This window comes from Ipomoea nil, unplaced genomic scaffold (genome assembly GCF_001879475.1).
Source record: "Ipomoea nil cultivar Tokyo-kokei standard unplaced genomic scaffold, Asagao_1.1 scaffold0117, whole genome shotgun sequence".
NCBI lineage: Eukaryota > Viridiplantae > Streptophyta > Magnoliopsida > Solanales > Convolvulaceae > Ipomoea > Ipomoea nil.
In genome coordinates this window covers 249,024-262,500 of record NW_017616545.1, presented here as the reverse complement: position 1 = coordinate 262,500, position 13,477 = coordinate 249,024, and positions in this window count along the sequence as shown.

The following is a 13,477-nucleotide window of genomic DNA, read 5'->3' as shown; positions in this document are numbered from 1 at the left end:
AGGTTGTAAACATGGGGCGAATCCAGGCCGAGAGAATAGAAATTATACTCACTAAAGATTACTCATTCCCATCTATTTTTGAAAGGTGAATCCACCAACTACGGTTGTGTTGGACCTTCCCTGGGCCCAAAAACCCTAAAACCAACACTGGCGCCGTCTGTGGGAATCGAAACGAAAAGTTGCGATCGTTTTTTAGCATCGAAATTCGCAGGAAAGAGGAGACGAGCGAGCAGGAAAAAGGCAGCCTTACGAAATGTATGAAGGACGAAGCCGTGCCTCCAATCGTAACCACGAGTCGGAAGCAGACTTGAGAGAACAGTTGAACCAGCGAAATCCGCAGAGTCAGGGAGAGGACTCGGCACCTCGAAACCGACCTTCGACGATGATACCTCTCACTCCCAAACAAATCCGGGCCATCGGTCATGCGATCGCGGCAGAGACCTGGGAAAGGGGAAACCTGTCGACCTCTCGGCCGCCGAACATACAGCCGCGCAATCAGCAACTATCCCAGAGATCGGACGGAGACAGGCGAGAAGATCGAAGAGCGGAAGATCCGCCGACGCGGTCGGTCCATTCAAGGCTAGGCCCGAATGTAACGCGTTAGTCGGAAAGAGAACGACTGGGAGGAGGAGATCTCAGTCGCGTGCGGGCGGGCTAACAAAATCGAGAGGCCGTTCGAGAAAGAATTCATACTAGAAGAACTCGGACTCGGGCACGACAGACTAAGGGGCCCACTTGCAACGAGGAACGACAGGCTGAGTCGCAAGTGGGGGCGAGTATCGAGTCCACAGGGAATCACACCCGGAATGCGGGAGACGTGGCTCTCCTGGCTCGTGAGTTACGCCATTTGAAGGAGCAAGTGGAAGGCAAAGCCAAGTCCCTGGGTCGGCCACTACTCACCGCCTTGCCCTTTTCGACCGAGATCATGATGTACAAAATACCCAGCGACTTTAAGTTCCCTGAGCAAGCTACTTTCGACGGATCTGGCAACTCACGCGAGCATCTCCTGAGCTATTAGGCGAAGATGCAACTCTTGGGAGTCAAGGATCCTGTCATGTGTCGCGCTTTCCTACCAACGCTGAAGGGGTCGGCACAAAGATGGCTCGTGGCCTTGCCCACAGGCTCGATCAGCAACTTCGAGGAGTTGGTCCCGATAGGGTGGTAGAAAGTCTAGAGGGGGGGGGGGGGGGGGGGGGGGGGGGGGGGAGGGGTGAATAGACTTTCTAAGCTTTTTCAAAATTAAATAATTCTTGGGTAACTTCAACTCTAAGTAACAAGTAAATAGAGAAGTGTTCAACTTGAACTGCACAGCGGAATAAATAAGTGTAAGAGTTATGCCCAATCAATAAATTGAATCACATGCACGTGTAGGATAAGCTCAGATCATGTATAAGGATGACATGAATATCTTGAATATTTAAAGGAGATGGTGCACTCAATATTTAACAATAATATTCAAGATTATAAATGATATTTCGTGTCACGTCAACCGTATAATAAATGTCACATGCAACACGTCAGACTTGCTTAGAATAATTCAAATGTTAAGCATGGAAAGTTTGAGTTACATGCATACGTGAAAACGCACTAAACCCGAAAGATTAAGATAGACAGTGAATAGTAAACGGGTTAGTCGGATGATAAATAAATAAAGCGAATTATGTAAGTGCGGTATGTAAATGAGAGAGGCAATTTATAGTGGTTCGGAAGTGGCGTAATCTTCCTAGTCCACTTTACTCCATTCACGTCTAGGAGTAATTCATTATTTTCCACACACAGTTACAATAGTGAATAAGCGCTACACAAGCACTTCTTCCGGATGTCTTGCACACAGCTACACCCAACTCCGAGTGTCTCGCACACAGCTACGCTCAACTCCGAGTATTTCGCACACAGCTATACTCAACGCCAACTAAGTGTTTTGCACACAGCTACACTTAGCAACTACGAGTGTTTTGCACACAGCTACACTCACTAGAGTATTTATTTTCAAGTTGTTTCTAAAATATTATTTTCCTTGTGAATTTTGAAGTTCCAACGTCTCTTTGCAATAAGTTCTTCTGATAGAATTTATTTCTAGGATAAGATTTTTATCCATGCCTTCATAAATTTTTCCACCGTTCTGATCATATCTTTAGGCAATTTGGACTTTTGTGACATGTGAGATGTACCAACATAAATTCTTTCGAATTTATCTAATTTCTGATCATATTGCTTCTTTGTCACATCTTGCTCCTTTGAGATGCATTGTTCTTTTAAAAGTCTGATCTTGCTTTGTTTGACTTGGCACTTCTTGCTTCTTTGACTTGCTACATCGTGCTTTTCTGAATTGGCCATATTGTGCTCTTTTCGCTTCTTTGACTTCAACACATTGTGCTTGTTTGACTTGAGGGATTGTGCTTCTTTTTGAGACATTGTGCTTCTTTTTGAGACATTGTGCTTCTTCTTGAGACATTGTGCTTCTTTCTGAATTCCGGCTTATAAAAAATAAGTCTTTAGGATGGAATCGATCTCAAGTGTAATTGTTGTATGTAAGGACTTCTACCATTTCACCGTTAGGCTCATCTAATCTTTCTTTGCAACGCCATTATTTAGTACTTCTGCTCCAGATGACTTCTTGTAGGACCAAAATTAATTCTCCAAATTAATTTTGTTTTCATGTGGTAGACTTTCCTTTGCATACTCACTTTGACATTCTGAATTATGATGCTTGTACTAAAGACCTAAATTCTAAGGGGATCTAAAGTACATTTCGCTCATCAAAACTTTATTACAAAAATATTCCTATTAATTTTCACCCTTTTTGATGACGCCAATACATATACTCAGTCATTTGGCTTGTCTTTTAAAAATAAAATTTTCAAAAGATTTTATTAAACTTGACATAGCCATGATGAGTTTAACCGTTGATTTTGACTCTAGGAAAGGTATTTTTAGCAAAAAAACTACTATTCACATTTTTTGGATTTTAATGATAATGAATTTTGCAATTTTTCCAATTATGCGATTTGATACAAACTAGGCTAAAATGTTACCTTTCAAGACAAATTAAAATAACAATAATTAAAATACTGTAAGCATCATAATCAGATAGTTAATCAAAATATTGTAGCAAATAGTCCATGATCATACTTAGGAATTTGTAGATCAACCAAAACATTGTAACATCAATTACAAATTACTTGATTATCTTGTTCCTCCTTTCTTCTAACACATGATTGATATGCTTCTTGATTTCAACAAAATTATCACTAATTGCATAGTCTTTGCATACTTGCCCAATCACATAGTAGTTGAAGGCTTCAATGATGTTGTCTCTGGGCAGTATGTTTTCTTCATACCAAACGATGCATTCTTCTAAACTTCTATCTCCTTGTAGTTCAGCATCATTCACCTTGATGTAGTCTAGAAGCACCATGATCATTAAGGACCTTGCATAGCTTTTGATTCTTCTAAAATTCTCCTTTGAAACCCACATATTTTGGTCACTTGGACCACTCTTTTTCATTCCTTTTGGTAGATCATTGAGATTTACCAATTGTGGCATTTTAACTCTGTCATCTCTTGGTATGGATTCCAAATAAAGAGCTGCTTTGCTGTACAAATTAATTTGCTCGTGATTTCCAACTGCACACACAATATCACGAAAAGATCTATTAGTGGGGTTGGCACTGCTAGATCCACCTGGACTGCTTGCATCACCACCACCAAACCAGTATTCTAGTCCTCCTTTTCGTGCAATATTGCTTCTGCCAGTTCTGCCTCCTCCTCTACTGCTAGATGCACCAACATTTTGGTAGCCATGGCAGTCATGATTGTCTCTAACATTTCTTCCAAATGACTGAATCTCTCTTCCCCCTTTTTAGCGTAATCAACCAACATATGCACTGATTCTCTAAGGGAAGAAACAGATTGTGAAATAATGTCATAAGAACCACGAAGACATCCAACTTTGGTGTTGATGGAGTCAAGATCTGTGTGGACATCCCTGATTTGATTCTCCTGTTGATGAACTACTTTGAGAATTCCTTGGCTTTGATTCACTGAAACCACTTGACTGGCTTACCTATCATTCTTGAGGGCTTGAGAAAGTTGAAGAAAGAATTCATTGAGGACTCCTTTGACATTGGCATTCAAACCACCAATCTGCCTCTCCAAGGATTGATGTGTATCAATCAAATTTTGTTGACTCTTTTGATTATCAACAAATGATTCTTCAAGCTTTCCCGTATGAGTATAGATAACATGATCCACATGTGTATAGATCCCTTGGATCAAACCTTCCATTCTGTCCACTATGCCGAGAATAACATTCTCCAGTTTCTTCAAGTTGTCATCCGAAGCAGTAGCTTCATGATCTAGTTCTTGGACAGTGGGTTGAGAGATCGCTCTTCCTTGAGCTGAGTTGTCACCAGGCAGTTGACATTGTTCTTGTTCCTACCTTGCTCTTTTTGGGGTAAAATGCTCAAGCACAAATGTGTCAACTTGACCACTCTCAAGGTGTTGAGACTGTCCTTCTTCAGTGTGCTGACTACCTTGCATGGCTTGGTTTTCAGTTTGTGCATGGCGCACTTCAGTCTGATTCAAAACACTCACATCATATAGATCAATATCAAGAAAATTTTGACTCATGAAACTGTTTCCTTGATCAGTAAATTGACCAAAAAATTCAGTTTGAGAGTCACTTGCCAGTTCCGGATCTGTGATGTGTCGAGACATCTCCATTACTCGATCAATTTCATCATCATCTAAAAAATCATTCCCAGTTGGCAGATTTCCTTGGACTTCATGAGCTTGAACTTGCTCGACCATTTTTGCTTTCAGGTTGGCTAGAAAAGCAGCATTAATAACTGAATTCCTTGTGGCTTGAGAAACAACGTGACAATCAATCCAATTTAAAGCAAATATTTCTTCATTCTCCATACTAGGTCCACGTGACATCAACTCTTGATATGTACCAACTCTCCAATCTCTCCAATTCAGTACTTTTTGGTATTCGCTTACCAAAACTGAGTCCAACCTTTCAAATTGACATATGATCTCACTTTGAACTTCGTCCATGGTTTCTACCTGAGAGGTTGGGTTATTTGGAACATTATTTTGGTTGGAGTTTTGATTGAGACTTGTGGTGTGAGTTTGGCTTAGGTTTTGGTCATTGTGGCTAGATGTATGAGTGTTGCTTGGATTAGGATTGTCGCTGGATGTGTGAGTATGGCTTGGAGGGTCATTGGCTTGGGATTCTGTTGGAGGATTGCCATTGATGATGTCTTGCACTAGTCTTTTTTTGGCGGGTAGTGCTCGGGGTTTTCTTTTTCTTTTGTTGGACTCATCTAACACCTCAAAGTCTTTGTAAAGAATCATATTGTTTCCAAAAGGTTTCCTTGCTCTCATGATCAACTCTTTGTGTTTTAGGATTTCACCAATTAATAGGCCAAAACCTAACACATGGCTAAACTTCCCGTTCTTGATTTTTGCTCCCTTAACAAAATGACATATTCTGCTCAACACCAACTTACTCCAATTTGCTCTAACACCAGTCATAATAGCATGCAAATAACCAATTCTTTTTGGAGATATATCTTCCATACTATTTATTTTGCACAGAAGACACTTATATATCACATTGATCAACATTTGATATTCCAGCTTCAAATCAGTTTTGTCTCCAGAAAGATTAGGTTCAACAGATGATTTCTCATTCCTAATCTCTGTCCAGACCTCAGTTCAGTCATATACATGCATGTCTAAATCTAGCAAGGGTTGTTCCGGGGTAGACATAGGCAGTCCAAAGGTTGAAAATAACTCATTTTTCTCCAATGGAGATGGGAGTTCCATTAACAGTGGACTCAATGGTCCAACCGTTCACCTTGGCATTGACATAAAAGTCGACTACATCCTCACAATAATATCCAGAGTAGGAATAGGAACATAACCCGATTAGACGACTGTTCTGTACTGCATGGATGATCTTTTGGGCAAGCTCCGAATTTTTGGTGGTTTTGAGAAATCTAGATGGGTCGTAGCTTCCTCCGGCTTTGACATTGGTGGCCAACTTGGTGAGATTAATCTGCACGGGTTGTTCTTCATGGACTTGTGAACTTGATTGTCCGATTGTTTCCATTGTGTAGTCGAGAGTTGATGGAGATTGGGGGATGCAAGAATTTTGAGAGTGTTCGACTATGGAAGATGAAGAGTTTCGAAGGTGTTTGGAAGGGTTGCAAAGTGGAGAAGATGATGACTTTTGACCTTTTGACCGGTTTGAGTGGAAGGGGTGTTTTACGAAAAGGTCCTTCACTTATGGTTTAGGGCTTCTAAGTGTTGAGGGGTATGTTTGGAATTCCACTCGTTGACATACTAATTGTCAGTCTAGGTTTTATATTCTCCATTCGGTTTGTCTGTTTTGTGGCGCCAAATTTAGAAGTATAGAATCATTTTTAACCTGCCACATAAAAAATTGTACTAAGTCTATTCCAATAACAATAATAATAATAATAATAATAATAATAATAATAATAATAATAATAATAATAATAATAATAAAAACAAAATCCTGAACTTTTAACTTCCCGACCAATTCCTAAAAAATCTCTTTTCCTAATAAAATATATTGATTTCAACTTTCCCATTCGTACAATAATTCTGCGTTAAAATTACAATCTATACTATATATAAAAACAAAATCCTGAAATTTTAACTTCCCGCCCAATTCCTAAAAAATCTCTCTTCCTAATAAAATATATTGATTTCTACTTTCCCATTCGTACAATAATTCTGCGTTAAAATTACAATCTATATCTATATTATATATAAAAACAAAATCCTGAAACTTTAACTTTCCGTCCAATTCCTAAAAAATCTCTCTTCCTAATAAAATATATTGATTTCTACTTTCCCATTCGTACAACTATTCTGCGTTAAAATTATATTCTAATATTATCAAATAGTGTAATACAATCTATACTATATATAAAAACAAAATCCTGAAATTTTAACTTTCCTCCCAATACCTAAAAAATCTCTCTTCCTAATAAAATATATTGATTTCTACTTTCCCATTCGTACAATTCCGCGTTAAAATTCTATTCTAATATTATCAAATAGTGTAATACAATCTATCTATACTATATATATAAACAAAATCCTGAAATTTTAACTTCCCACCCAATTCCTAAAAAATCTCTCTTCCTAATAAAATATATTGATTTCTACTTTCTCATTCGTCCAATAATTCTGCGTTAAAATTCTATTCTAATATTATCAAATAGTGTAATACAATCTATACTATATATAAAAACAAAATCCTGAAATTTTAACTTCCCACCCAATTCCTAAAAAATCTCTCTTTCTTATAAAATATATTGATTTCTACTTTCCCATTCGTACAATTATTCTGCGTTAAAATTTTATTCTAATATTATCAAATAGTGTAATACAATATTCCCTTGTAATAAAAAAAAATATTGTAATACAATCTATACTATATATAAAAACAAAATCCTGATATTTTAACTTTACGCCCAATTCCTAAAAAATCTTTCTTCCTAATAAAATATATTGATTTCTACTTTTCCATTCGTACAATAATTCCGCGTTAAAATTCTATTCTAATATTATCAAATAGTGTAATACAATCTATCTATACTATATATAAAAACAAAATCTTGAAATTTTAACTTCACGCCCAATTCCTAAAAAATCTCTCTTCCTAATAAAATATATTGATTTCTACTTTCCTATTCGTACAATTATTCTGCGTTAAAATTCTATTCTAATATTATCAAATAGTGTAATACAATCTATACTATATATACAAACAAAATCCTGAAATTTTAACTTCCCGCCCAATTCCTAAAAAATCTCTCTTCCTAATAAAATATATTGATTTCTACAATAATTCTAGGTTAAAATTTTATTGTAATATTATAAAATTGTGTAGTACTATTCCTATTCTAATATATATCTATTTTATATATCAGTGTTGCAAAAATCGTGTCGCTGGCCGCGGCGAGGAAGGCAGGAATTGGCCTCCTCAGTGGCTGCCTCGCCGGCTGAACCGGCCTTTAATTTTTTTTTTTTAGTTGTAAAGTGTCAAAAGTTCGGCAAGACATAACTTTTGACTCCGTTGTCCGATTTGGACAAATGTTTTTTTTGAAATCGCGTATTTTTTCGAGACCTATCCACCGCAAACTGCCGTAGGCGGTTTTGGCCCACAAATTTCTAAAAAAAAAATACTTTATTAAAGAGTTTCTAAGAAAAAACTATGAGAGCTTATGTTTTATTAATGAATTTTTAAAATTTTTAATTAAACAATTGTCCTGTGCATTATTTAATAATCTTTCATTATAATTGGTCAAATTATTTAATTATGGTAAATTTGGGAATAATTAATGATGGTAATAGAAATCCTAGAAGAATATAGAATTGAACAATATTTAATTATTGTTATATTATTATTGTGGCTCACGGAATAGAAGAGTTAATGCCATTTTTGGTCCTAGACTTATGGGGCATTGACACTTTTCATCCTCCATAATAAAAATTGCCACTTAGTAGCCACTGCTATTGATCGTTGGAAAGTTTTGATCCTCCGTCAATGACGCCGTTTGTTGACCGTGAATTAGAAGGGTTTTTCTGTCTTTTTATGTTCCAATCCTTGTATTTCTCCATCCATTGGTCACTGCTACATCCATTTCTTCAAACTGAGGTTATCCACTTCAGTCCTTTCTAACATTAAGAAATCATCTTCACCCAACTAACAATCACGAATTTTACATTTGACATCAATCTCAAGATAATGGAAACAAGTGCAGTTGGAATAGAAAGGGCGTTAGTCCATGCCTGTGGAAATTTTGTCGAGCATACAACATAACTATCAAAGTCAGGAATATCACCCAACCCCTCCCTTAACCTTTCTGCATCAACTATAATAGGTATGCCACTACTCTTTGCCTCCTACACTACAATCAAAGCAGTCTCATGCAGCCTTCCATCTAAGTAGACAATATTTACTCCAAGCGCTGAAGACAATTTTGATTTGGGTATGTAGACCCTCAAATATCATGGGTGGATATCCTGGAGTGAAAATGCACGTGTGAGTTTTTTTTTTTTTTTTTTTTTTTGGTTGTCAACAATGACATATGTGAATGGTGAGTTTCCTCCTTTGGACACCACCATAAAACATGTATCAACACCATCCCTTTCAAGCTCATCAAGTATTCTTTCGCCATGCGAGTCATCAGCAACCTTAGATATGATCCTTGGATTAAGACCAAGACAAATTTTATCATCAGGGTTTTACCAAAGCATTGCCAGTGTTACCACCTCCTTGAACCTCAAAGCTGGTGCTCCGAATTTTATCATCCGGGTTGGGGAATGAAGCTACAGCAGCCAGGAAGTCAACACCGGCCATTCCAACACCTTAGACAATGCGATTTTTTGGGAGCGGCGGATTCCACATTTTCAGCTTGAAACTTCAATGAATTTCAGGTAGAATAACAGAGTTTTTGAGGTTGTGCTTTGTGGTCAATATGGAAGGGAGGACTTACAGGTGCAAATTCTACATCATGCCATCTACAACTACAACTGCTATTTACCATAGGAGGGTTCGCCGACCTGCTGCCCTCTCTGCTTCGCCGGAACCAAAAATCACCGGTGAAGGCCACAACCTCGCCGGATCTGTTGCTGCACCGCCAGATCTGCCTTACCGGTCCGTCGCCGGAAGGAGTTACTGCCTCGTATGCTCGCCGCCGTACCCACAACTCGCCGGAGAAGAACCTCGCTGCTACTCACTACCGACGGTTACTGCTTAGCCGCCAAGTCTCGCCATCTCGCCTCACAGGAGTCACAACAGCGCTGGTCTAAACAAGATTAGAAGAATAAGACATAAAAAGACAGAAAAGCCCTTCTAATTCACGGTCAACAAACGGCTTCATTGACGGAGGATCAAAACTGTCCAACGACCAATAACAGTGTCTACTAAGTGGCAATTTTTATTATGGAGGATGAAAAGTGTCAATGCCTCAATAAGTCTAGGACCAAAAATGGCATTAACTCCGGAATACAATACAAGAATATTTAATTATGGTTATATTATTATTGTACCTCACGACCATTATATACTAACAGTACTTGAAAAGAAACTAATAATAATAATAATAATAATATAATAATAATAATATAACTGGTAATAATAATATCTAAAAGTAATTAAGTGTTAATAATAATAGTAAGAATATTAACGTAAGAGTTGTAATATAGAATAAATTGTAATAATTAATAACTATAGTCTAGGATTAAATTTGGAATTGTTAGGAAAGATAAACGACCTCTGGTGAAATTAACTCTTAAATAATTATATATCGATTTAAATATTCTTAATATATTACAACAATTCCATTCCATGCATCGCACGGGTGAAAATACTAGTAATAATAATAATAATAATAATAATAATAATAATAATAATAATAATAATAATAATAATAATAATAATAATAATAATAATAATAATAATAATAAAAGTGATAGTGGCCGAAAAAAATTGATAGACAACTAAATAAATGTGATGAAGTAAATGCTTTCAACTACCATAACTAGATGCTCTTATTTAAGCTAATAGACAATCATCACAACTATCTTGTCATACATAAATAAGGTAGATATTGCATGTAAGAAAATCTTGTAAATTTATATATACATACACGATTAAAGAAAATAAAAAAATACACAAAGAAAACATGGTATTTAAGACAAATTATCCTAAATACTAGGATGTGACATTTTGGTGCATGTTGGACACATAGGCATATATAAAAGAATGTGACCGAGAAGGAAATTTTTTTTTTGATTAATATCTAAGAACAAAAAAAAAAAAAAAGAACTTATAATTAAATGAGTTTTCGTGACTTAGCTCAGTTCAATCATGCCCATCTCGTGTCTCAATTTTGCAAACCTTGATTCGCACAAGGGCTTTGTGAGGATATTAGCTGTTTGATTTTCCGTTGGAATATATTTTATTCTCAGATTCTTCTTTTCGATGTGATCACGATTAAAATGATATCTCACGTCAATGTGCTTAGTTCTTGAATGTAGCACGGGATTTTGAGTGATTGCGATAGCACTTATATTATCACAAAATATGCTAACATATTCGCAATTTACACCGTAATCTTTTAATTGCTGCTTCATCCAAAGAATTTGTGCACAACAACTCCCAGCTGCTATATATTCAGCTTCAGCGATGCTTGTAGCTATGGAGTTTTGCTTTTTGCTAAACCAAGATACCAATCTTCCCCCTAAGAACTGGCATGTCCCTGAGGTACTTTTTCAATCGATTTTACATCCTGCAAAATCTGCATCTAAAAAACCAATTAGTGTAAAATTACCTTCTTTGGGATACCATAATCCCACATTGATTGTTCCTTTTAGGTATTGAATGATTTTCTTGGTAGCAAGAAAATGACTTTCTTTCGGCTTTGATTGGAACCTAGAGCATACTCACACTGAGTAAGATATATCTGGTCGACTTGTAGTGAGGTATAGTAATGATCCAATCATTCCTCGATATTTTGTTTCGTCAACGACTTTGCCTTCATCATCTTTATCCAATCTTAAAGACGTGCTCATCAGGATCTTGATCGAGGATTTTCCATCTTGACCAAACTTCTTAATAAGATCTCTTGTGTATTTGGCCTGATTGATGAATATTCCATTGTTGAGTTGCTTTACTTGTAAACTAAGAAAGTAGTTCAACTCTCCCGTCATGCTCATCTCAAACCTATTCTGCATGAGCTTAGAAAATTTCTCACATAAAGTTTTATTAGTACTTCCAAAAATAATATCATCAACGTAAATTTGTACCAATAAAATATAATCATTTTCTTGAATTCTAAATAAGGTTTTATCAACAAGGTCTTTTGTAAACCACATTTAATTAAGAACGTTAATAAGGTGTCGTACCAAGCTCTAGGTGCTTGTTTTAACCCATATAACGCCTTTTTCAATTTGTAGACCTTATTAATATCACCTTTTACCTCGAAACCGGGTGGTTGCTCGACGTAGACTTCTTCTTCAAGTAAGCCATTTAAAAATGCACTTTTCACGTCCATTTGGTAGACGGTGAAATTCTTGTATGCAGCATAGGCTAGAAATATTCTGATAGCTTCAAGCCTTGCAACGGGTGCAAATGTTTCGTTGAAGTCTATTCCTTCTTCTTGTGAATATCCTTTTGCCACTAATCTTGCTTTGTTTCGAACAACAATTCCTTCTTCATTTGCCTTGTTCCAGAAGACCCATTTTGTTCCAATTACATTGTAATTTTCGGGTCTTGGAACTAATTCTCATACATCATTTCTTTTAAACTGATCCAGCTCTTCTTGCATTACATTAATCCAGTCCGGATCATATTGGGCTTCTTCAATACTTGTAAGTTCCACCTGAGAAAGAAAACAACAAAATAAAGCATCTATATTGGAGGATCTTGTTTTTACTCCTTCTCGTGGATCTCCAATTACTAGCTCTGGAGGGTGATTTTGGAGCCATCTCAAGTCAGGTTGTAGATTGCATGGGTTTTCAACGTTTCCTTGTTCAGTAGATAAGTTGGAGGTAGACTCATTTTACTCATCAGATTGTTCTCCAACTTGCACTTCTGCTTGATAATTTTGTATTTCCACGTGTGGATCTTCATTTGCTTCCACGTGTCCTTCACTATTGCAATCAATGTCCACTTTCTCTATTCCCTGTACAACACTATCTTTAAAAGATATGTCAGCATCATTAAATATTTTTTCAACTTGACAACTTTCCTGATCATTTTTGTTGCTTTGGGTTTCCTCCTTATGGACTTCATCAAATGTAACATGAATTGATTCTTCTACCACCATTGATCTTTTGTTCAATACCCTGAAGGCTTTACTGGTAGATGAATATCCCAAAAATATTCCTTCATCTGCACGCTCATCAAAAGTCTTTAGATATGTTTTACCATTATTAAGAATAAAGCATTTGATACCAAATGTATGAAAATAGTTGAGTTTAGGTTTTCTCCCTTTCCATAATTCGTACGGATCTTATTGTAAGACTTGTGTATCAAGCTTCGATTTTGTGTGTAGCATGCGGTGTTGATTGCTTCAGCCCAATATCTTTTAGGTAGCTCGGCTGGCATAATCAGCACACGTGCGGCTTCTTTTAGCGTTCTATTTCTTCTTTCGGCTACACCATTTTGTTGTGGTGTACGTGCGGCAGATAATTGATGTAGAATTCCTTGAGAATTGTAGTAGGCTTGAATTACTTGATTCACGAACTCAGTTCCACGATCAGTTCGGATTTTTGCAATTTTCAAGTCTTTCTCGTTTTGTATTAGCTTAAGTAGTTCTGGCAACTTTTGCTCCACTTCATTTTTCTTCTTGAGAAATATCGTCCATGTGTACCTGGAAAAATCATCAACAACAACTAGTGTATATTTCTTACCACTTAGACT